This window comes from Andrena cerasifolii, chromosome 6 (assembly GCF_050908995.1).
Source record: "Andrena cerasifolii isolate SP2316 chromosome 6, iyAndCera1_principal, whole genome shotgun sequence".
Taxonomy (NCBI): domain Eukaryota; kingdom Metazoa; phylum Arthropoda; class Insecta; order Hymenoptera; family Andrenidae; genus Andrena; species Andrena cerasifolii.
This window is the reverse complement of record NC_135123.1, coordinates 15,104,168-15,129,823: the sequence shown is the minus strand read 5'-3', so window position 1 is coordinate 15,129,823 and position 25,656 is coordinate 15,104,168. Positions and strand designations below refer to the sequence as shown.

The 25,656-nt window shown below is 46.5% G+C and overlaps 1 protein-coding gene across 5 annotated transcripts in view; it reads right to left on the bottom strand.

The window, feature by feature from the left end:
* The window catches only part of Zfh2 (Zn finger homeodomain 2), a 315,460-nt gene that overhangs the window by 187,184 nt on the left and 102,620 nt on the right, over nt 1–25,656 (bottom strand). For all 5 annotated transcript variants that reach the window (XM_076815521.1, XM_076815525.1, XM_076815523.1 and 2 more), the window contains exon 4: nt 3,344–3,407. The gene's annotated coding sequence lies outside the window, so the exon portion shown is untranslated. The remainder of the gene's footprint in view (nt 1–3,343; nt 3,408–25,656) is intronic.

Sequence of the window (25,656 nt, the reverse complement as noted above, 5' to 3'; positions counted from 1 at the left end):
ATTTAGTGTCGCGTGGTAGACACGGAATTGATCGAAAAGCGTCCACTGTTCAATTAATGCGAGCATAAAAATTAACCTGATTTGTGCAGTGGGGAAAAATTTGCCTATTACTCGTCTATGCAGTCATTTTCGTAGAAAAAGTACCTATATAGGTAGTGACGATTTAACTGGCCGTCGATGAGCAGGTGGGCCCCTAACCAGAAGGCCCTTCAGGGCCCTATATTTTTATCTGTACTACACTGAACCCGTTTTTAGTAAAAACCTCTTCATTTTCCCGAGAAAATGGGCCCCTCGGAATATTTGCCACCTGGGCCTTTTTCCTGAAACCCGCCACTGTATATAACTCTGAGCTATAAACGCTTAAAGATCGCAGAATAAGGTCGAAAATCGTGAAATTCCCGAAATCGGCGATCCGATCAATTCCAATTTTTTTTTCAAAACGACGAAACGCGTAGCAAACTAATCCTTCTAGCTTCTCAAAAAAAATTGTCGTTTGGACCGATTCTAAAAGAGTTATGCGATTTTAAAGGACCTAATCTTTCTTTCGCCCGTCACTGTAGGTATCTATGCATTGCGAATGATTAATGAGTAAAAGCACTGTTGTGTTTCCACATTCAGTCGCAACTGTCGCAAAACGGAGTACACAAAAATTAGTCGACAGTCGTGGAATTATTAATTTCACAATCGACGCGTAGTAGGTAATTTCCAAATTGCGATTTCCTCAGCTCCACTCCGAACGTCACCACCCCCGCGTCCACCATACTCACACCTCACAGTTCCCAACGCATGACCAAGGGATCCACGGAATTTCTCCTGGGGACGTTATCGTGGATCTATGGATCGTTGATCTGCAGCAGGAGCGCGCTGATTTGGCGGGCCAATTCGGCTGCCCCTGCATCAATGGGCCACAGATGCCTACGTGTCCAGAAACGAGGAGCTAACTGCACGGCGGCCAGTGAAACGCACATAAAAGCGGTAGATAAACGTAAGGGGGCATTGATCCTCCGTCGCTCCTCCATTCACGAAGTTGGCGGTTATGGCTATACTTATGTGCTTAGGTGCACATATACCGCGTGTGTACACGTTTGGACACACGCGATGCGATTACTCGCGTGTAAGGCTAGAACCCGCGTCCGTGTGCATGCCTGTGCGAGCAGAGGAGCTCGTGTGTGCAGCCCCTCGCACAGCCACCAGCGAGCCTCGCCACGGCCATGCGTGGTCACGACACATACACGATGGAATGGTTTCGGGGTCGGGTGAATAGCCCTGACCTTCCTCAGGCTAGTGCCCGTGGCTCGCGATAAAACGAAAGGACGATGACGTCACTGGTTCCAGCGCGTCACCAGAGATCGTTCAGAAGCTTGGTGTCCCGCGATTCAGAGGCTCCGCGTCTGGCCCAGCCTTTGCTTTTCCTTGGACGAGATTTGGTGGTTCATGAAGCAGGGAAAATAGTTTATTCCTGGAGGCTGGTGGTGGGTTCTTGTGTCTAATTTCGCTGGATGACGAGAGTCTTTACCTTCACTGAAGATTAACTGAATTACTTCGACTGGGATCAGTGATGAGATCGTCTTGATGATTTGGAATTCGCTGAATTGAGAGTATGTACTTTTAAACGCCCTTCCATGGATTCGCTTGGGGTTAAATGAGTCTTTATGCAATTTTTCTTTACTCTAATACTTTCTCCACGTGCACGAGACTTCAGTACAACGGAGAATACACGGTATTGAAACCCAATTTTAAATAGGCTGACCGCTGGACGACTCGACAGAAGATCCTCATTTAACGCTTTGTTAAGCCATATCCTATTTCGAAACGGACGCGTCTATTTGGCGTCTACTGAGCAAACAAATCGGAGTCGTCCTAGCTTCGGGATTACAGTGAATTCCTGCGAGCCGATTACGGTGGCCAGGTAGAGGAGCAGGCGTGAAGTTTCGATCGTGTGGTCTCGAACCGGTCCGTGGGTGTCTGCATGTCAGGTAACCGATGCAGTAAAACGAAATTACTTGAGTACGCCGGTACGTAGGTATACCGGGGTCCAGAGAGCAAGAGAGAAAGCAGCAACGTCGTTCTGGGTTCTCGTTAACGATGCAGGATCTACCTTTAACTTAAAATCTCGCGGTGGAAGCTTGAATAAACGAAGAACAGAGAAAGCTACATACAAGGAGACCGAAGACAGCGAGAAAATCCAAAAGTGCTTGCCGATCCGATTAGGCAATCGCCGCTAGAGGACAGTTAAGTGATTCGGAGGAGCGTTAGTGAGGCTCGAACATTTCAATGATAACGTGACACGGAAACGTCGGTTTCTTGGGAAATTTGTGACATTCGCACCTGTCTAACGAACGGGTCGATGAGGAAACGTGACCTACTGTATGGGAGATATGAACAGAGACTTGAAGATGTTTGGTACTCTCCAATGGGAAAGCTGACGCAAAGCTCCGCTCAGAGGGCGTCACTAGCGCATGTGCCTTTGCTGACTGTTGGTTTGGAAATTAAAATGCGCCACAAAAGGAGAGAATTATGAAATATTATAAGACGTGTGAAAAATTTTTATGCTAAAATTTACTTCTAATATCTTTTTTCCGTTTTACCAGGTTCGACGTCTTTGTAACCTGAAAGTTGCAAATTTATTTTTTACATCTACGTAATTAATAGTAGCTAATAATAATTATAGATACATGCGCTTATTATAGAGATAGAAATTAAGAAGGGAAATTAGATAATTTAAATAAACCTGAAGCACCGATGACAAGTGGTGGCGTCACGGGTGGGGAAAACATTGCAGTCAGCTTCCCCGTTACGTGAGGATTTCAGTAGTACGAAGCAAAAAGAGGGATGCACGCAACGGAATAGGGAGGCTTGTCGATAAGAGAATGTTTTACGTAATAGTGGGGAGAAATTTCGTTTGAAAGGAAGAACGAACGGTGGAGCACAAGGAAGGGGCGAGAAAAGGCACGCATGGACACTGATTCCACGAGCCAGGATGTTCGTGATGAACGTAGAGGGGCACCGATAATCGCTCGCGTGTCACGAAGGCGCGAAGGACGTAACGGAGATACAAGCAAGATACGGTGTACTACAGGCTGATCGTTACGATAAGGTAATTACTAAATGCTAATATAGAGAGCCGCGTGTATTGGGTCTTCACGTGTAACTCTCTGCTGGCCGTGTGTTCGTCGGCCGATAGAAGGCCGTTTCGAAATGGATGGACGACGCTGATCGTGGCTTAGAGAATTAGTTTAATGATATCGTCGCGAGCTATTCGAATCCTATCGCTGCATTAATACCCCGTGCTCCTAATTGCGCAATCATTGCCGGTTAGAATGAACTTTTAATTCGTGCTCACCGAAATTAGTTGCATTCATTCGCAGTCTCTTCGTGTCAACGTTCTGCGGTCCAATGGGTTTTACCTGTTTAACATAAAATAATTTAAATTAGTCGCATAGACCTAGCATTAGTAAATCTAATAATCTAATATTCTTTTGGAAGAAATTCTGGATCATGCAACAATTTTATACGGGGTACAATAGTCTTATCTCTTCTTTTCAATATTTCTTCTTTAATAGCCACAAGAAACTCGTTAGGTACTTAATTCAGTATACAATTTTTCTAAATTTTTAAATAAGAATTTAAGAGCACCTTCAGCAGTTAATAATATCGAAACTTCTGTGCTGTGATTTTCTATTGGAATTCATATAGGTTCTAATGTTATTAATAAGATGTATTATAAATTGTAGATGTGTTTATACGTTCGCGATTAATTAGTAATACATTCATTTACGAAAATAAATGAGATTTATAATATTTTTCCTAGACTTAAGTTTCTCGAGAAATAAGAAATAAGCAATTATAAAATTTCTCGAGAAAGCATTCTGGAGAAGGAACACTAATTACGAAGGACTTTGCCTCTTCTGAGAGTTGTTCAAAGTTTCCATAAACGTCTAATCAAGCGTATCTACAATTCCCTTCATTCTCCACAAGTCTCCCTCACGTTCCACCCGTTCCTCCACTATTTCTCCCGATTATGAGAAGTTTAAAACAAACATCCCCTTCACCCACCAACTACCTCTACCTTTCCTACGACGCAACTATTCCGCGCCTTAAATACTATCAATACCCTATCAACCGTGCCCTAAATAACCTTGGAAATCATTAAGGAAATGGTTCAGAAAGCTAGCAACCTAACAACATCATTTCAGGAAGGGTTTTACAATACCCATCTATTTGAAACGCCGCGTCCATACGCCCGCGGTACCCGGACCTCACGGTTTCGGGGGCCCCTCGCAAATTCCGCCGTGTCGTCGCCGGTATAATGTAACCGTATTGTCGGACGATAGCCGCCGGACGTTAAATACTGCGCCACGGGCGAACTTTAAATTAAACGATGGTTTAAGCCCGGCCAGATTAGCCACTGCGCAATCCATAAATACGGCGCGGGGCTGGCGGTGCCCTGGTCCCAATGTAGCGCCGAGGACTTACGAGCGCCCTGCGTCTCGAAACACGTCCCTTATCGTTCCGGTATCTCGTGCAATGCCGATGTTACAAGTTCGTATCGAGTGTCATTAAGTGTGATTATATTACCCCGCCCGTTCACGTGTACGCTCCGAGAGGGAGAAGGGGATCGAAGGAGAGCAAGAAAGAGACAAGGGCCGCGGAGGGCGCAGGAGGGAGAAAGGTCTTCGTGACCATGCCGGCAGGGGGAGGAGGGTAGAGAAGCCGCTTTTACGTCGATACGTAATTTATTGCCATATCCGATATTAAAGTATCGCGAATAAGACGAAGGGATTGGCAGAAGGTTTACCTGCGAGTCCTTCCCTTCCCCCTCGAAGAGGACACCGCGGCATGCCGCGTGTGGGAGTCCCTCTGCTCCTACTCGCTTTTTGCCGTCTTTTCTGTTCAATTTTTCTTTGTATTTTCTCCCTCCTTCGCTGATTGCCCGGCCGTAATACGAGCATGCAGTTTGCGACGCTTGCGATGGGAGGTTGTTGCATTGGCCCCGGCGGAGGTGTGGCGTGAGTGGTCGTTGAAGTGTGTTGTTAAATTAATGAAGTTATTTGGCGTAGTAAGGACAGATATGCTTGTATCTATTGTTCCTCTGGTAGGATTGGAAGTGCAACTCTGTCTCCCTCATTGGCGCCATATCGCGAATTCACTGCTGGATTTTTTCCTCACTGCGGGGAAATATAGTTCGTTTCATGCGCTAGGTGCCGGTCGCTGTATTTCGGTGACAGCAGCTTCTTTGCAGGGTTGCTTTATTTTAGGGGAAACTTACAACAGTGTGATTGACTTCATTGAAATATGGAATGGTAGCAAACAAGTAGAATCCTCTGCGACGCTTAGTCAGCTGCTCAATATCTTAACGAAGTTTCAATCTGTACACGAGGAACTCTCAGCAATTAACGGAACCAGAGCTGTCTACTGAGATACAGCTTCCCATAAAATTCCTCAGCTGTAATTCGCTAAATAGATTCTTTTAATATGACCTAGCGACGCTGGAGCTATACGAGGAAAGTCATGTTGCTCGAGGAAACGCGGCTGCGTCTTAAGTGGAGGCTGCCCGAGAGGGGAAAGATAAGGCGTGGATAAAACCGAAAATTATAGTACTCCCCTGTTTCCTGGCGCCATGAACGAGGCCGAGGAACCTCGATTTCACCCTGGAACGCACACTCATCCTCCCCAGCGCGCAGTAAAACTAACAGACCGGAGGTCCAGCCGTCCCTTTAATTTTTTAATTACGACGCCACGTCTCTCGGTTACTCAGGTCCAGTGACTTGCAACCGGTGTCTAGAATCCGCTCCCTAATTTTTAATAACACCTAGCACACGGCCGGTAATAAGTTTGTGGGCGGTCCACGGAGGGTCCCGGAGCAGGGGCGGAAAAAACAGCGGATCGGGGGAAAGAGGGAAGGAAAGGAGACGGCGTGCATACCGGAAAACATATTGGCAGCGTCGAATTGAGTCTCTTTTCCTGGCGGACGAAGTCTTGCGTGGTGAATGAATGAAAACATCAGTATTTATCATAGCAAGTAATTTCTGTGGTACAGAACACTTATATAGTAGACGTAGGTAAAAGTTCGCACCATGAGAATTTCATTGTTGAGTTGTGGCAGTTGCCAATGGTGATTGACAGTCAATTGTCAATGAAGGTAGAGTTACCAGTGTCGATTTGTGTGGCTGTGCTTAGTTTTGTTATCGTACAATGCGGTAAGTACTGAATTCGTTAGTTCTGATGTAATATTCTCATTTTTAGGAAGCAGTATTATTCCTATAAATTGATCAGTAAATATCTTAATTAATATGGCGTTTGAAAGAGCTGAAATTCTTCTATTCGAAAGTACTAATAGAAGTTTTCAGTTCTCCTCGCAGGTAACAGGATTAATTAATAATAATTACAAATCATTATCCAGTAAATAAACAAATTCTAAAATATTCGAAACATTCAAGCTTCAAACTAGTCGACACACCGGACTGTTCGGTACTTTCGGTCCACTCGGTACTTTCGGCGCGCTCGGTTCTATTCGAGCCGCTCGAAAAAATTCGAGTTCTCGGTTCTATTCGAGCCGCTCGAAAAAATTCGAGTTGTCGGTTCTATTCGAGCTGCTCGAAAAAAATCGAGCCGCTCGCTTCTATTCGAGCCGCTCGAAAAAATTCGAGTTCTCGGTTCTATTCAAGCTACTCGGTTCTATTCAAGCTACTCGGTTCTATTCGAGCCGCTCCGTTTTTTCGAGTACCCGGCTCGGCTCGGAAACCGAGTCTCGGCTCGGTCCGAATTTCAAGCTACTCGAGTATTCGAGTACTCGAACAGCCCTAGAATGGTCACGATTATTCCAGCGGTCGCGGCGTTTCGAGGAAACTTGGAAAAGCAGGCGCGGAAGAAAATCGAAAGGAAGGGGGACGATAGATGTCCGGCGTTGTTGAAATCAATGTCGCGGCGATGGGTAGAACAGCGACAGCCGGCCGGGCAATACGCGGAGCTTTATTATGCGCGCAATCCGCGCGCGTTCTGACCGAGGCTTATGAATAAATATCGCGATTTCCGTCGGCGAGGAGATCGAAACCCGAACCTAGCATCGACGGCGCGGCAACAGAACGGATCGATAAAAATTCGTCTCGTACAGGCAGCCGCCATAAATATTCCAATAAAGGTCGACCATGCGTCGTCGGGTCGCCTCGAGAACGTTTTGTCTCTGTCCCTACGTTCAATGCGCATCGAGAGATGCTACCAGGGCATACAGCGAGAAAAATTTTCCAACATATTTTTTGTTCACCATCCTCCCCGTCCATCTCTGGCCGTACGTGTCGCCGTTTCGCAACGACCTGGCGGATCGGCGTATCACCGTCGACGGCTCGCCCGTCGTTCCACCGTATCAGCGTCGAATCGTTCCTCGTCCAAGTGCGTTGTTTCTTGCGCTTTTACTCCGGGCCCCCGCGCTTCATTAAAACGGCAGATGCTGATTCACCCTGGGCCAGATAATGCTCCTTTCCCGTTCGTTTCACTTTCAAATGGCGACGCGTGTTTTTGAGACCTCGTCGCGCTGGAATCGTCGACACGGATGCCCCGAGAAAATGGGATGTATATTTTAATTTTGTGCTACTGAAATCTGGAAATCCAAGGGAATCTAGAAATTCAGATTCGTTTCCCAGTAAATGTGATACGCAGTAGTAAATAATGCAGTGCAGGGATTAGTAATACAACGAGACACATTAGTCTGCATCCCGAAGTGACTGTACGAAATATGTCGACCGCAGCCGGAACTTCGGCGTCACGCTCCGGTTCCTTTTCTTTCGATGAATTTAAAGAAAGGGCCCGCAGCCCCTACCGCCGACCCGCCATTCCACACCGTCGAAATGTAATAAACGCGAGCTTCGGGGGCCATAAATATTTTCCGCGTTACTCGAAAATTACCCGCGTAAGCGTGAAACGTCACCGAAAAGATCGAACGCCCGACGACACGGTTCGTCGGGCGAAACAAGCGATTACGCAACGGCAGAAATCGTTTTGGAAATCAATTTACGATCGCAGTGGAATCGGCCGGTCGGCCAGCCCCGGCCGTCCCCATTCAATTTAAATATTTAACGGAAGAGAATAATAACGGTCCATTATTCGTGACGATGGTGCCGCGCGTTGCGCCCTATCGGCAACTATTATTAATGTTACCATTTACCATTCGCCCGCTGGCGCAATTGTCATCACGCCAGACAGTACACGGCACTAATTACCGTCACGGCAGCCTATTGTTCCACTTAAAGCTGATTGTTATCGTTACGCAAATTGCAGCCAATGTAGTGTGCGTCAATAATGATTTCGCACCGATATCAATTCCGCCCGGCGACCCGGCGATACGGGAACACGTCGCCATGGCGAGGGATTTTTCTTATTGGTTAACGGCACCGCGATCGTTAATAAGCGGAGCGAAATAGTTCGCCGTTAGCGGCGGACAGCGAATAAATGACCGACTACGTAATCGGGCGAAATAATCGCCGGGGTAACCTTTTGATAGATCGGCGTCGTCGATTTAGGTCGACGCGCCACGCATGGCGGGAGGGCGGCAATTTGCAAAATTCGCCCAATCCTAACGGAACGGCACCTTCTTCGGCCGTCGATAGAGACACTTGTCACTCGACGAACGGAGGAACAGGTTGCTCTTATATCGGCGCTCTCGCGGGCAAGGAAGAAGGGAATTTTGTATAAATTTCGGATCTGTTGGAAGTTAGATCGGTGATAAAATGTGAGGTGAAGATGCGGTGGTTGTGGAAGGGAAAGTTCGCGTGTATGGATCGATCCTCTGGGGCTTGAGTGTGCTGGATTATTGTTAGGAAGGGTAGATGTACAGTTTGTGGAAATTGCACTGTTTTTGGCCACGTGCATAATTATCTTATTTTTAAATTGCTTGCAGATCATTGTTATATGGAGAATTTCACATCATAAATGTGTTGCTTAGTATACCGCCAGAAATATAAGGTTACACTTATTGCTTACACGGGGAAATATTATATTTTTTAAGAAGTGGCCAAAACTGGTGCAATACCTTAAAGCAGGACTTGAAACCGTTATTATAAAGATTTCGGTTCTTGAAAGAGTTATGAAGAACCTTTATTCGGAATAACCGTTAAAAGCACCTAAATATCGGACTATATAATTGTAAGTTACGGTTCCTATATAGCTCTATAACTTTTATATTTTAGGTTCTATAACTTTTATTTTTTAGGTTCTATATACTTTTATTTTTTAAGTTCTATAGCTTTTATTTTTTAGGTTCTATAACTTTTATTTTTTTAGGTTTTATAACTTTTATTTTTTAGGTTCTATATAAGTTCCAAAGCGATTATAGAACCAATTCTTGTAACGATTCTACAGAATTTTACAGTAAATTAAATTACAACATATTACAACTATAGATTACTCTGTGTAATCAAATTGTTTAAAAATTATTATAAATAAGTAGGCAAATATATATTTGCTTACTTAATTCTGTACAGTCGTTACAAGAATCTGTTCGATAATCGCTTTGGAACTTATATAGAACCTAAAAAATAAAAGTTTTAGAGCTATATAGGAACCGTAACATATATTTATATAGTCTGATATTTAGGTTCTTTATAACGGTTATTCCGAATAAAGGTTCTTCATAACTCTTTCAGTCAGAACCTTTATATAACAGTTTGAAACAGTTATTTTCGAAACCTATTCAAGCCCTGCCTTAAAGTGGCCACAAACAGTGCATCTACCCTACTCAAGTACGTATTCGTGGATCTAGGAATCGTCATTTATTTTGACCATGATTTTCGGAATAATCGTCGGATATCTATACGTGACTATATCTGAAGAAGAAAATAATTTGTCTTCGTGTTACTTTGGTACATATTATGCTTCCTAATCAAGTGACTTTTTATCCATGCTGGATCCACACAGCGGCTAATAATTTGCAAAATAATGCAGGCTTCGCGTTGAGTGCTTCTACAAATTCATCTAGAATAACGCACAAATATTTTATGCAGATGTTTTAGGGTGAGTGCAGGATTGTGCCGAAGCAAACGAGAAGACGCAGCAGAAGAGACGCGTTTGCAGTAGGCGCTGCAACACGAGGGGACGCCTTTTGGCTAGGCCAGCGTCTCTTATTAGCCGCTAAGGCGTCGCGACGCCCTGGTTGCAGAAAACTCCGCGAGATGGGGACGCCCGTAAAGCTGGCAACTACGAAAGAGAAGGCAGAATGAAGCTACAACGCGAAGGCGTCGCGACGCTTCGGAAGTCGCTGATTCGCGCACCATTTTTTTTTGTCATTTCGATTTGTTCGGGATCGTTGCCCCGTACGTAACGTACGCTTAATTTGGTATCGTGCACTGAGAAAAATGTTAAACCTTCGACGCTTAAAATGAAAAAAAAATAAATAAATAAATACCTCACAAGAACCATTTGGTGGTGTAATAACTTTTCAGTTAGTCAGTTCTATTGACAGAGAGGGTATTCACAGTAGCTCCATTAATAAAACTTAAATGTAAATGTAATCGGCGCACCGGTGCGGTCTAAAAATAGGTGCGCCGATAACATTTACGTTTAAGTTTTAAAAATTCTTTACGGTCGAAATTCTAAATCATTTTATTTACCTCCATTAAACTTTACTAAAAATGTTCATCGCGAAGCACCTCGGAGATACTAAATACGTCTGGGGAAATGGTGAACGAGGTGCTATTTCAAAAGAAGCCTTCGAAAATCATTGCGCCGAGGTGACAGTAAAGCTCACGTGGAAGCTAGCCCGTCGCGGGAGCGCCCGCTCCAGCTTCGTCCAGCCTTGTGCAACAGAAATATCGACTGGCGTTTTTAACATACACCTCGTATGGCTGCCGAGTGCATCTGGGCTGTCGTCATGGGAATGTAAAAGGGAGCTGCAACGATAGACAGATAACTAGAGGAGGGCGGAGAGGCAGAAGACGGCGGGTGGGAACGGAGGGGGTTAACAAGGGGCCGCAGGGGGTAGAGGAGGTGGGGCACAAAGGGAAAGAAAGATCGAAGGAGATGCTTGTCACCTCCTACACCTTATACCTTCGCGCGGCGTCTAGTGTCTACACGCTTCTCCGTTCTACATACGCCTCCTCTTCTGCATCCCTCGGCCCCCTTTATTTCGCTCCACCCCCGTTCTGCGTTCTCCACCCTCCCGTCTCCCCGCGACGTCTTCTCGCCCGCCGCTAACCGTCCACCCCCGCGTGCACGGGATAGACAGAAGGAGAGGAAGCGAGGGGATCCTGCCCGCCGGAGAAAAAGGTGGCCGAAGAAGCTCGAGGAGGGGATGTGCTTGCTTCGAGCATAGCTAACTAGCTGAATCTGAATCAATACTTACTTCCACTCCTCCTCCCCCCCCCCCCGCCTCCTCCACGATCTTCCATCTTTTTCTCTCCCCGTTAGCCCGCTCCCTTCTTCCTTCCCCCGAGAACCACCCCTTGGGGTCCTCCTTTTTAGCGAAAGGACTTTCGGCTTGCCCTCCTGCACATACACCTCTCGTCATCCCCCCAGCTCCTCCGTCGCACCCCCGCCACGGCCCGTTTTCTTCGCCGCCGTTATTCTCCGCGTTACTGTCTCTCTGTCTCCCCGCGTTACACCCCTCCGACGTCGGTCCCCCACCCTTATCGGCGTCCCTCTTCCCTTTGCGAGAGGCAAATTCTCGATAGTCCCAACGTTTGATCAGCCGAATTCACGCTCCCGCGATCCTCGTAGATTTCGTTTGCGAGACTCTCGCGAGCAGGTATCTTCGAGCCCGTCGAGCGGAAGATCGGATCGTTCCCCTGCGCGAACAACGTTCCGCGGAATTCTCTGTTGATGCTGGCGGACGATCCGGGTGGAATTATTCTCGTTAACTCGGGGAGAGGGGCTCGGCGATTTTCCGTGGCGATGAATGGTTACAGGGGTGGAACTAAGAAGGAAATTTGGCGAAGGCTCTCGTATGTAGTTTCTTGTATGTGTTTGGTGTTTATTGTAGGCTAGCAAAATACCCTCGCGCTTCGCTTCGGGCCTTAAAAATATTAAGGACTCTATGAAAACACGTTTCACACATTTTCACCACCACCTTAGCGGTTGATTAGGGCAAGATCCTGAAATTGTTTTTAGGCATTTGTGTGGGTAATCTTTCGAAGTAAAAACCAAGTTGATATCTAATCGTATCTAAGAGATTTTGAGCAATCCGTGAAGATACATTTTCACCTCTTTTCACCTCTTTAGGTATTGGTTAGGGAAAAATACTGAAATTGGTTTTTAGGCATTTGTGTGGGTAATCTTTGTGAGTAAGACCCAAGTTGATATCTAATCGGGCCTAAGAGATATTAGGGAGTCCGAGAAAATATATTTTGCCTTTTTTCACCCCCTAGGGGATGGAATTTCCAAAAATCCTTCCTTAGTGGGTGTCTACGTCATGAAAACAATGTACCTTCCAAATTTCACGTTCCTAGGTTAAACGGTTTGAGCTGGACATTGATGAGTCAGTCAGTTAGGACTTCTTCTTTTATATATATATATAAATAGATCGGTGCTAGACCAGCAATTCAAACGATATCTTGGAATAGTTGTACAGAAACAGCTATTGTTTGCTGCACGGGGAAAGGGGTGGAAACGTTGACGCGATAAATAAATTGCTGTGCTGCTTGCGCGAGTTCTAACGTACTTTGCACAATAAGAATTTGCATAGGAAAGCAACTACTTGACCAGGAGAAGAAAAGACATCAAGGCGGTTCAGGTTTTAGTCTACCTACTTTAAAATTCGAGTCTCCTCCTGCGGCATCACGATCTACTGGCTGCCTCGACTCGAGGGCCGATTCGAGGGGTTGTGTCCCCCTGACGATCTACAGGCATCCCCTCCAAGGTTTTACGACACCGTTCCACCGCAACGCTCTTAAAACACCGAGCTTATCTCTTAAGTAAAAAGTACAGGAAATCCTAGCTTCGTGCGGATTTCTCCTCTCGCGGCGGAAACAAATTTAATTTCACTCTGCAAGTGTTTGAGTCCACGTCTATACGCAATTCATCTATCTCGTTCTCTCGGGCATCGATAAGCGTTTTGTAGTCAGCGATTTTACAGGAACCTCCGATTTTCGTTACGAAAGGCAACCCTCTTGAATACAGTAATAGTATTACATTTGTAGTGTACTGAGGGGATACATAAATAGAGAAGAAAAAAGACAACAAGAATATATATGAAGTGTGCTTTAGCTCGTAAAACCTGCTCAACAAATTATCCACCATCAAACATTAACCCTCGACCCGTCGTAAATATCAAACTACACGTAGTATTTGTTACTAGTACCACTTCTTGAAACACTTGGGGATTCTAGATGATAACAAGATGAGATCTTATTATAAAAACTTACTCCAAGGTGTATACCTATGAATGAAAAATGACCTATGATATTTAAAAAAAACCCGAGAGGATGAAAAAATTATCCAGTCATCAATTAATAATATAATAATAATATATAATATTGAAAATCATCTGGAGTCATTCTCTATGCAAATTATCTTTGTAAAAAGAAGTGAGATCTCCATAAAAAACTTCAGAAAATTAAAAAAATTACGCCAAGTACGTGAAATCAAAGAAATCACAAAAAGTAGAAGATAATAATAATTATAAAATAAAAAAAGATGCGAAATCAAAATGAGCTGCACGTACATAAAGGTAACGATAAATACAAATAAATATTTTACCTTAGCTACAGTGCTGAAAGTAATGCCTGCTGACTTTCATACACCTGTTATTATTATTCGGTGTAGGACAAATAAAGCTCAATACCTCCTCAAAGAAAATTCACTGCTCTCTTAAATTTCATACTCCAGAAATTATTCGGGGGTGGACAAGTCATGTGGCTCACCCTGTATACTTAAACCTCCAAAGATTGACCGAAACAACCAGCCGCGCCGACAAATAAAGTTCTCCGTCGAGCCTAATCTCCGAGCAACAGCGCCAATTCGCAGCATCCCAACGAGCCGCGCAAATCCTCGACACTCGTCCCGACAACGTCATTCTCCTACCAACTGCTCCGCGTCATATTTGCGTCTGGGAATCGCGGGTAGGATGAGGTCGAAGCTCCAAGCTCGAACCAGAGAGATACAGGGAGAAGGAGAGAAAGAGAGAGAGAGAGAGAGAGAGAGAGAGAGAGAGAGCAGAAACGTCAAATTCGTAGGCGAGATTACGACGAGCTTGCGTGGCTGTCACCCCCACTGTCGTGACCTCCCTACCTACCCTGTCTCGTCCCCTGCTACCATGGACCTCCAGACTCCGTCGAGGAGAAATGTTCTTTATAACAACGACGAACAGGCTTCGCGGATATTATAATTCGCTGGGTGGCCGCGGGCTAATTGTGTTGCGTGGGTGTGAATATGGTTTATAGTTCGGCGGAAAAGCTGGCCGCGGGCCAGGCAAACGAGCTCACGTGACGTCACGCGACGGAAATACACGAGCGGGCTAATTAGGCGAGGCACCTCTCCTCTTACGCTCGAATGCAAGCGGAACCCATGCGTCGCGACGCTTCTGCAGCAGCCACCGCGGGGCTGGAGATGCGTGCTGCACTCGGATTGCGTGCGCCCGCAGGGGGTCCGAGGAATCGGGGGAAGGGCACCGATGGCGAGGCGACGACGTCCACGTCGCCCAGTCGCAAGGGCTGTTTTAATATTACTCGTCGGACTTGCCTTTAGTGCGCTATTCGATGCTCCTTCGAGGATCCCTTCGAGCTTGCTTGGTGTGCATCTTTAATTCTTCAAGAGGTGGGTGTACATCCGGGGGATATTATTATCGCTGTTGCGAAACTGCAATTTTTGCCAATTGCGAGCTGAATGCATGAGTCTGTTCGTCGTGAATGTATACTCTGGTGGCGTTTTAAAGTTAAGTAATTTTATACAGTAAATAGTCGCAAACTTTACCATTCGAACGACGACGTGTGTGGCGAGAGGTATCGTAGGTAGTGGGACTTTAGAAATAGGTACAAGTGATTTCGGATAGGAAAGAGTTGCATATTTTGGAGATCATAATTCGTTCTCTGTTGCTGTTACTGTTAAAGGGTTGAGGGATAACTGAGGGTGCGTAGGTTCGAATGCATTGCTTGAACTTTGGGTCTGCGAACGAGAGAGAAACGTGGATCAATGGATAACTAAATATTGAGATTTCGTTAAGATTGAAAGGGATATTAAATGTTAAGGGATAATAATATTTATAGAATCTTAAAAGTAATTCCATTTTGACATCCGTATATGTTCATTTCATCAATCTACGTTCGATTTACCATTTCCTTGTGTTCAGACCCTCAGTGCTACTAGTAAATCAACCGATACAGGTCCGCAGTAGAGAACACCGTACATTCTGCTTAGCGGAACGTAAAAGTGCTCAATCCATTCATAAATTTCGCACAATGCTTGCAGCAGATTGTCCACCGCAATACTAAAACAGATGTCAGCTACAGCTTTCAGCCCGAATGACAAGCACAGCCTTTGCGTCAAGGAAGTGACCCAGACTCACTTTCGTGGAAATCAGCCGACTATCAGCTGGTCTTCGTGAATCAAATTACCTGCCACGAATATGACTGTCCTGCGCGTAACAACCTACACCTCCATAAAGTTATTCGACATTTCTGCCACATTTAAGCAGACCAGACAGAGCAACCTAAAGTAATGTTCGCGAATGGTGCATCCTAAGCTGCTTTGTCTTTCTACATTCGTTGCACCGTGTTGTATGATGTCTGTATAACCCTAGCACTAAAAGGCAATAAGACAACTTAGTGTAAACGTATGCTTCATTCGTAACTCCGTCTAGGATCTGCCATTTACCTATCTTCGAAGAAGTTCAACGCGACCGCACGCTTCGTCATAAATTCTCGAATACCATTAAGGATTGTCGCGCAGTACCCTGAGCTTGTTAGATGCTTTGATGCATTTTAATAGCACTAGGCGTGTTGCACAAATAATAAACTTCAGGTGGCTCCCGCAGATAATGTTCGAGAGGATTCCGGCGCTGGGATACAATTTCGTGGCGTCGAACCGAGTAATTGGCCTTACGTCTCCTGCCCATTCACCGCAGGACCGTTCCTTCTACAAGTTTCTACCTTTCCCAGCGAAGTCAAGGGCACTGCCACCTGATACCTACGACGACTTCAACTAACCAACGCTAGCAAGTAATGTTCGGAGACACAAATCAATGATACAAAAATCAGACGATATTTACATTCGAGAGACATTCTGAATATCATTCCTACCGGAAGCAGCGCGAGGGGTGAAGCCAGTTTGCTCCTAGAAGCAGCTCTGTACAGCATAGAGGCTAAATGATCCGCGACGAGACGCGCGTCCGCGAATAGAACTCACGTGGGGTCCGCTTCCTGGTCGGCGCTGATCACGGCGTACCAAAGCCACCAGGATCCTTAATTACCCGACGCCCAATCGCACTTCTGCCGGTGGACGCGGTCGATGCAGGCCTCTCCTTCCACCGGGCGATTAGAACGGAAGAAACGAGCCAAGAGGGGCCAGGGCGCGGGCGGAGGGGCCCACGCGCTTAATTTGCATCAGGAACGACGTCGCTGCACGCACCGGTTCCCCCCGCGGCTACGTGGCTGTGTAATTAGCGGCGCGCAGCAATTAAACGAGGGAGCGGTGGCGGTGCGTGCGCGAACGCGCGACGGGCCCCGGCCGGGAGCGGAGGACGCGCGCGGAATGCCGTGAGTGCGCGCCGCGAAGACACCCGTTTCCTCGGAACAATGTAAATCGCCGTGTAAACGGTGTGTAGCCTCGCGAGGGGTGGGCAAGCGGGCGTGACTGCGTTAAGTCAAGTTAAGTCGAGGTTAACTCCCTTAATTACTCAGATTTAATCAGAGCCCCGGGGTGTGAGCGCGTACACGACGAGTACGAGCATAACTAACCGAGAGGACGAGCAACGGGGGACGAGTTATGGGGGAGGGGGAGCGCGCACGCGAGCGTACAAGAGAGGAACGAGCGAACGAGATATGGGACTGCTCGCGACTCTGACACAGCGCTTCCACGTGTGCGCACGCACACGCTCGCGCGTATAGGCGAGCCACCACCGACTTCAGGCCTCGCACAAGCGGGATGAGCGTGTGGAGGACAGCTGTGTGTGCGCGCGCGAGGCGTTTGCGCGATGCAAGTAGAAGGGCCCCGCTCGCTCGCTCGCTCGCTTGCTTGCTTGCTTGCTTACTTAACGAAGATTAATTGCGCCTAAACCAACCGCGCACGGCCTCGCCACGGCTGCGCTGCTCCGAGACACGTCGTTGCCGTGCATTCTCACGTGACCCCCACGAAATCTTGACCGTGATCGAGGATCGAGCGGGGCCCGGTATGCGCGATTTGAATTATTTCGCGCGACCAGCGACGAACCCCTTACGCTCGCGGCAGGGTCGGGGGCGAGTTTCGGGGCCTCGATTAGCCACGGCTCGGAAACGTCGCTCCTCCTCGCCTCAGTTTTAAGCAAAGTGATTTATACGGTTAAATGAGATGCCGCGTTGAACCGGCGCGAGCTTCGGACGCGCGCGTCCCCCCCGCGCAAGAAAAATGATCGGCAACGCGGCGATGAAGATTAATGACGATTAATCCGGGCCACCGCGATCCGCCGGGGATAATCGTTTAGTGACTCCACGAAATCTGATACCGTCGCGCAGACGCACAGTGGGGAAATTTCGCGATTTTATGGCCAAAACCACAAAAATAAATTTTTCAATTCGACAAAATAAATGCAAATGTCAATTAATATGAGTATCAAACGCCACCAATTTTACTGTTAAATGTTTTAATACAAAGCTCCTATAGACTCGCAAATGTTTATGTTAAAGAATTAATCCAGGTTTTCAAGTTGCTTCAAACAGTTATATTGTGTTATCCAAAGATCTGAAAATAATTTCAAGGCATGGATTTAATTCTTGGTGGTGAGTAAGATATCTTTTTGTCCTCAAAATAATTATGTTTCAGTTTTTAATACGTAATTTATACAATTTTTAAAATAGTGTTTTAGAAATAACCTTTTCATATAAGAAACCATTTTCGATACATAATGATTTTCATTCCTATTTTACGTTGGACTATTTTGATTCTATAAATGCAATTATTAATTGCTAATAATTGCTAATCTTGTAATTATATGCATTTTTTTAAACACGATCCAGTGTGTCTTGTCTAACATACGACATAACTGTGACCGAGACTGGATCACATGTTATACATTACAAACCTTTTTATTCTTTTTAAACGATTTTATTCAGCTTCGATCCTCTGTTTGATTGTTTGTATTATGTATGTTTGTTTGTCGTCAGAAGCGATAACCCTTCTGCTATGCCTTGCTGCACTGTAGCAGAGGCATGCTCGAACAAAGAAATAAGTGTATAAATGTAAATAATAAAAAAATCTTTATCGTTCGTAATTTTTGTAAGTGCTGTTTTTCGGATAATTTAATTTTTCATATATTAGAACGTAAAAGTGCCGAATTTTATATATTAAAAATAAGTTATGGAGTTTTGACCACGAAAATGGATATAGTTCATCAATTGACATTTGTATTAAACTTGTAAAATTCAAAAATTTCGCATTTTTTCAAGTGGTCATTTCACCCCATAAAACCGCACTATGGCACTAACAAAAATAGGGTTGTCTCAGGCATGAACTACTCTACTTGCGCCCAGAGTTGCATAATATTCTGAATTTCCTAACTTCCTTTATTATTAACTATAGCATTCAACTAGACTACCCCCAGTAGATTCCTGCAACTTCCCGAGATCTTCGGATCTGCCATCAGTTCGATACGTTTAAATTACTCTAACCACAGCAGCGTAATTATATCCCGAGTAATTACGCAATCTTTCCGGTGGATCATTTCGCGAAGCAGAGAACTCGCGATTAATTTGCGCGGCGGGCGCGCGGTTATCAACGAAATCGGTGGCTCCTCGGCTGAACGGGCAAGGAAAAAGGAAGGAAGAAAGTAAAATAGCCAGTTCTGTATAGGTGCTAGGTAACGTCTCCGCGATAACAATCGCGCGGTGCGGCAGAGAGAGAGAGAGAGAGAGAGAAAGAGAGGGGGTGGAGGGTGGAGGTTGAAGGTGTAGGTGGAGGAGGGCAGCAGCCGTGCCCGGGGGTCGCTTTTGTTGTGTATAAAATATTATTTCGCCGAGGCCGGGCATTCATTCGGTAGGAGCTTTCCTTGAAAGGCGAGCTGAAAGATTAAGGACTGCTTGGACGGTAGGATAATTATCAAGAATGGAAGAATTCTGAAAGCGCGGCTCACCAAGACAAAGATGGGGGTGGAGTATCTTGACCAAGTTCCTCCTCCTCGTCCTGCGTCTCTCTTTCAACCTCCTTCTTTTTTTCAACTTTCATTACATCCGGATCTTTATTAATTCCTCCTCCGTTCTACGTTTCTGTCGTTTCTCCGCGCTTTCCTTTTGCGGTCGGTTAATTTATAACGTTCGTTAATCGTCGGGAAAGCCCGCCGTCCAACGGGGAAGATTGAAGCGGCGACGATCAAATTCGTCTTCGGTAAATTGAACACTCTCCCCTTTTTACCCGGCCTCCGACGGAATATTAAAATAAATGGCGGAAGATATCCTGTCATTATACATTGTTATTGGTGCCCGTCCCGTGCTCCGCCGCTGCCGAATATCCGCGGCAACAGCTGCCACCGAGAACGGCCGGGGCTAATAAGGGGCGAGGGGGATAATTATACGACGGCTAATTGCCCGACATCTCGACTCGCCGCGAGACATAACGAAATAATCCAGCCTCTCCAACCCCCGCCCACACCCTCCCGCTCCTTCTTTTCTTCTCGGCGCGCTGTATTCTTAACCGTGAAGCCACCCCCGCAAGGGATTCTTTTCTCCCGGTGAAATTAATTAGACGGACTTCCTGTTACGGCAGGACGGAGGTTAAAGGCGCGTGCTTGATGAGCCCGCTTCGTCACTGTTGCTCCTTTACTGCGGCTGGAGGAACAATTCTGAATATCCACCATTCCGTTGATTAACGGGGTCGACGGGGATCGCAATTTTAAGAAACACCGCGATATCTGAACGTTCTCAACGAGGCAATTAGACTTGCGTCAAGTTTGATAAACTGTCCCGTTTAATGCACACACCTGGGGGTTAAATTGCGTTCCAAAAGGAGGTCGTTGGAAAGCGCAATTTAAATTCACCCTCTGACGCAATTGATCCTGACTCCTTCGTTTATAAAAATGTTGAACTTGCAAGAAAAATGGCAGTTTCTAAAACGGACATCGATTTCTGTAAAAAAATTCGCTGGTTCTTTAAGTCGCAAAAGTCTAATTTCGCAGCAACCAACTTAGTTTTAGTACCGGCAAGAATGGGACATTTACTGAAGATATATGCGAAGTTCGAAGTAAATCCGGTGACTGCTGGCCGCTAATTTAAAGTGTCTTCTGTCCCGCAGCACGCTAGTCGGCTTTCCCTCGTCGCGTTCCAGGCTGGCCGCGCCAGCGGCACGCTCGGGCCCGCCCGAGGAAGGTTTCACGTGCAGAAATGCAGAGAGCCGTCAGCAATTTCGCGAGAAACGATCCCTCTGCGTCTCCCCGGCGCGGCCCGTTGCTCCGAAAGGACCCAGGGAAGCGTATTCGCTGGCATTATAATCACAGGGTTTGCAATCGCGACGGGCCAGGGGGGCCCGGGGGGAGGCGGCAAGCAGGCCCCAGCGAGAGGCTCATTTTTGCGGCGATAATTAGGCAGCGAGTCGCGCAAGACGCACCGGTTACCACGATGAAAAATAACGAGGAAATAATTGCCGCGAAGAATCTCGACGTGGAAGTCGCGTTTAAGGCTGCGGCGAAGGGAAGAAAAAACCCAACAGCCGAGAAGTAGACGCGGAGCAGTTTGGGTGGAAGGGACGGTGGTGGACCGTGGGTAAAGAGGACGGCCCTAGGGGTGCTGGTGATCGTGCTGCGGCGGCCGGAGGTGATGAAGGAGACGATGCTGCGGGAGGAAGAAGTTAATTAAGTAATAAAAAGTCACCCGGCCCTGGGGTTTTTTCTCCTCCTCCCACCGCCCCTCGGACGGGCTGAAATTAAAATAAACATCCCTTAAATGAGTCGCCGCGGCGATATCCACCCCGCTTAACTAGAGCCGCTAATTAATTCCAGCCCTGTGAAACCGAGAGGAACAAAAAGCACGGGGGTGGAGGGATTCTGGATTCTGTCCTGGCGCCTCGAGGAGAGGCGAAATGGGGGCCCGGCGGAGGGTGAAGGAACGGTGTATTAAACACCGCGAAACCAGCCACCGTCTGACTCTTTAATTAGCCACCCCTGAAGTACCGCCGGGAGTGTCGAGGGTCGGTGTCGAGCAACAGGTGAGATGCAAAGCAAGGGTTATTCTTGGCTTTAGAGGTTCGAGAGAGGCCGCGGAGGGTGAGAGTGGCCAGCCCCGTACCGTGAACGCGCTGCGGCCCCCAGGCTGTGCTTCAGAGATATCACAAAGAGATAACGGAGGCAAGCTGCAAAGTTAAGTGTGATCGTTTGTCTTTCTAGCTTTCCTTCCTTTCGTTTGTCGCGTGAAACGGACTTCTGACATTTCTCTGCATCGATATGTAGACGTGCGAAAAGTAAAGGTGGAGGGGTTAATTTTCAATTAAAACGTAACTGTTTCGAAATTGCCATCGGCTAAAGATATTCGAAATTAAGACAGCCGCTAATTTTATACCACTAAATATAGCGTACATTATGTACAACCCCTGGCAATAAGTTCGGAACCAAACGCACAAATACGAAATTAACGAGAAACACCAATATTTTTTATGTATAATATGCAACGGTATATATTTTGAAACGCGTGGTAATGTTAAATTAGTCAATTTTAAAGTAAAAGCGTTTGGTTCCAAACTTATTGCCAGGGGTTGTAGATTATCTTGTCACCAGCCCATTATCACCCATACCGCATAGATTTTCGTGTATAATAACGAGTTAATAGAGAGGGAAATCTATCAGTTCGAAGGAGAATAAATTACTTGTCGCGCGAAAGGGGTTAAATCGTCGTCGCGAAAGTGTCGACGCTAATTAAAACCTGTTGAGTGGCGGCTCGCGAAGCTGTGAAAGGGACGTGTCGGTGTTGGGTATTGTAATGGAGAAGGGTTGCGAGGCGATGAATATTCCAAGATTGAATCTACTCCGCGAAAGGGTTCGGGGCTAATGAAAAGTACATTATGACTGGCGAAGGCAGTCAGAAACGGTGGCGGAGAAGGCGGCGGGGTGACAGTCGACGAGAGACGAGATCGGTGGCGGTTAAATGCGATAATTTGCGTGGGAGGGCGAACGTGGCTGGAGACGATAAACCCTCTGCCATTTAATTACGCTTAAAACATGCATTAAATATTGTCGAAGGGTGGAAGCGTCGGAAGGGTTGAACCCTTGGGCACGTTAAACGAGCACAGATTTTCCCTCGTCGTCATTCATCCCCTCCGCGCTTAGCAGACTGTTACGGATTTGCGAATCCGTGAAACGAGAGCTCCTCTCGCGCTCCACTTCGTTCTCCATTCACAATTATTATGTCGGACATGGTCACGGCCTACTTCTAACTTCGGTTACTATAAATATAAATTACAATTCCCGCTGTATCCCTCGAAAAGGTTATTTCAGAAGGGTCCGTTTAAAATTAAAATTAAAAGTAACAAGTTCGAAGAAAATCCTACGCTCATTTTCAGGTCCAAAGTGTTGAAAAAAGTCACCGCTGATTTCACAAAAAAATTTCGTATTCCGATTCGGACGAAACGGCCGAATTATCCAGGGTATCGGTTAATTCGCGCCGCACCAGCTCCCGCAGTAGTGTGTCCGGCGAACAGACAGATAGATTTGTTGTCCACACATTCGCCGACGGGGGTGGCGGCGTCCCGACGCTTTTCCAGGGCGTCCTCGCCGGGCTATTAATTGTCTCTGTTGATTCATTTGATCGTGCTCGGGGTCCCCAAGCGAGTCCACCGACGCGACGACACTTTCGATACGAACGTCTTTTACGAGCGGCCTGCTGCAGTCGTAGAGCCGTCCACTACCGCCGGCCGCCCCCCTCGCCCAGCCCCCTTCTAATTCACGTGAAAGCGTCTCCTTCGATTAAAATTAACAGGGTGGACGGTGCCAGGCAGGTGGCTTCGTTAGGGTACCGTAAAGTGCCTTCGTCCTTTGAATTTCAAGCACCATCTAAGAATCTCGTTAAACTCCATCGCCGCTCCACGAGATAATTGAAACTTCACGGAAGGGTTCACCGCGCTAATTTACGTACTCGACCATCGCCTGCTCCCGCCCCCGCCGATGCTAATCATGTTTACAACGGCCGCGAGATTAGGGGATTTTTCTCATTGCGTTTAATTGTTTGCGCCCGATGGACCGGGGGAGCTAAAGAGATCATCGCCGCGATAAAGTCCAAACTCGTTTTACCAGTCGATTCCTCCGAGGCACGGCCGATCGTCCAGTCTATTAAGTTTATGTATTGATCACGACGGTGATATCGTTAATCCAATTTAGGTAAACACATGCAGAATGTATCGAGACCCTGTATCAATACACGAGGTCTATGCATGTTACACGCGGCTTGTACTACATTTTTTCTAAAGAAACTCATGCCGCACGTTTTAAGCAATATTTGTTTATGGCCCAGCTAAGATTTAACGCCTCAAGTGTCGATAATATAATTCTCCAAGCATCGCGAATTAACTCGTGGAAATAGCGATGCACAAGCCTCGTCCCATTTTCATTAATAAGATACCAATGAACTGCAAGTTTCATTTAAAGCACAAAGTGCTCTGTCAGATAAGTGCACGTTACCCTACAATTATAGCGCAAGGTAAACATAATTGCTTCGATATAATAATTCGTGACTTTCATAAAAGTGGACGTGTGCGTTAAAACTCTCCAACTTTTATGTATAAAAAAATATGAAGAATCAACCACGTTTCAATAAACTTCTCTCGTTACCTTGAGGCGGTGCCTCGACCGAGCTGCACGTGACTCGTTCGATTTTTCTGCTCGTGAACTCGTGGCGTACGGATGCTGTCGTGAATATCATTTCGACAGTCGGAATAGATTCTGGTGAGAAAGGCCCCCCTTGAAATAGTAACGATAGACACGGAAACATGGAGGCTTAAATTCGTGGCCGGAAGGGGGAGGGGGGAGGGTCCAGATTAGAGGTTTCCAAATCAGGACAATTGAGTGCGCGCGGCGCAACCGCTAATAACTCATTTCCGGCGTTTAAAAGTGATACGTGCGTCCCGGCGTACATACACGGCTCTATCTCGTTACCACGTTCATCAAGGAGATCGTATCATCAATATTATTATCCTGGTCATTTTTCTTTTGAGCGAAGGAAGTAACCATCAATGGGAACATTCAGATGTCATTATCTAAATATTACGAATTCGCTCTACGAACCGAATCGAGTTATTCGAATTAGCCTCGTTTGTTTCTGCAGTTGGCGTTGATGAATTTCGGTGAACCAGCTTGCAAAATGCGTAGATATTTTATTACGTAGAAATGAGACTTCACATTGTGGAGCAAGAAGACGCTACTGTTAAGTCTGACAGTAAATGGTCGTGCCATGAAAACTATTTAAATTTGTAAAAAATAAAAATGTTCGGCTGTAAGAGATGCGCCAGACTCTATTTATTTCGAATGAGAAGAGAAGACTAAGTGTAAACATGTGTATTTTCAATTTTCCGCTCGAATTCCCTGTGTGGTTTAAAGCATCGATTCGAACTTGTCAACGAAGTTGAAGATGCGGCTTTGACCTACATAGAGAGATGCGAAGTCACTGTTTTCTTTCCAAGAAGACGGAGAAGTGTACGGGATTCGAAACTAAAAGAAACCAGTGTCTTCAAGAAACTTCTCATAGTTTCTCCCCTTACGTATTTGGGAGAAGTTGTTACAGAAATGAAGTGACGCGAGTGAAGAAGCTTCTCTTAATGAAACCGAAAGATGCGCCGAATTTGCAGAACTCGCGCATGAAGATATCACCGAGGGATCGGCACGGGCGGTAACGAGCTCTGGAACGCCAAAGGCGACAATTCGCTATCGAACAATCGATCTTCATTAACGTCCCAGGAACCCATCGTGCCTCGCTCCTGAAAGGCCTTCTCATTGGCCGTATCTGCGGAGCGCTTGTAAAAGTCGATCGGATTTATTAAAAGATCGAAATATCGCCGGCGACATCGGAGACCAAGGGCGTATAAACCGCGCGCAGCGCCGTGGTGACTGGTAACGAGGAAGGAAATCGGCAGAAGTAAACGCTCTCGTGTCGACGCTCACCGAGCAATCATTCACGCCGTTTTATCGCGCGCAAGATTATTTCCACGGCCGGCGGAACGACACGTCGTCTAGACGTTCCGCGCGGTGTCGACGACCATTCCTATCCCCCTCGGGGACCCTCGTGTCCCTCCTTGCCGCTGCTGGTCCTCTGGCCGATCGTACGGCTCGCCAGCTCCTCCTCTGAGGAACGATCGGTCCGCACGGTCGCGGTGTCGGCCGGGGCCAGGGAAAAATAAAGATAAAGCCTGAGGAATTAATTAGGACCGGGTAATCAAGAAGATACCGCATGGGACCCTAAAGGTGAAAACGTGAGGAAGGCGACGACGTGGCGTAGAAGCGGGAGGTGGAGGACGACGACGGGCACGGCAAAAAAGGTGCGAAGCCAGAGGCCGCGTATAAATATTCACTCCTGT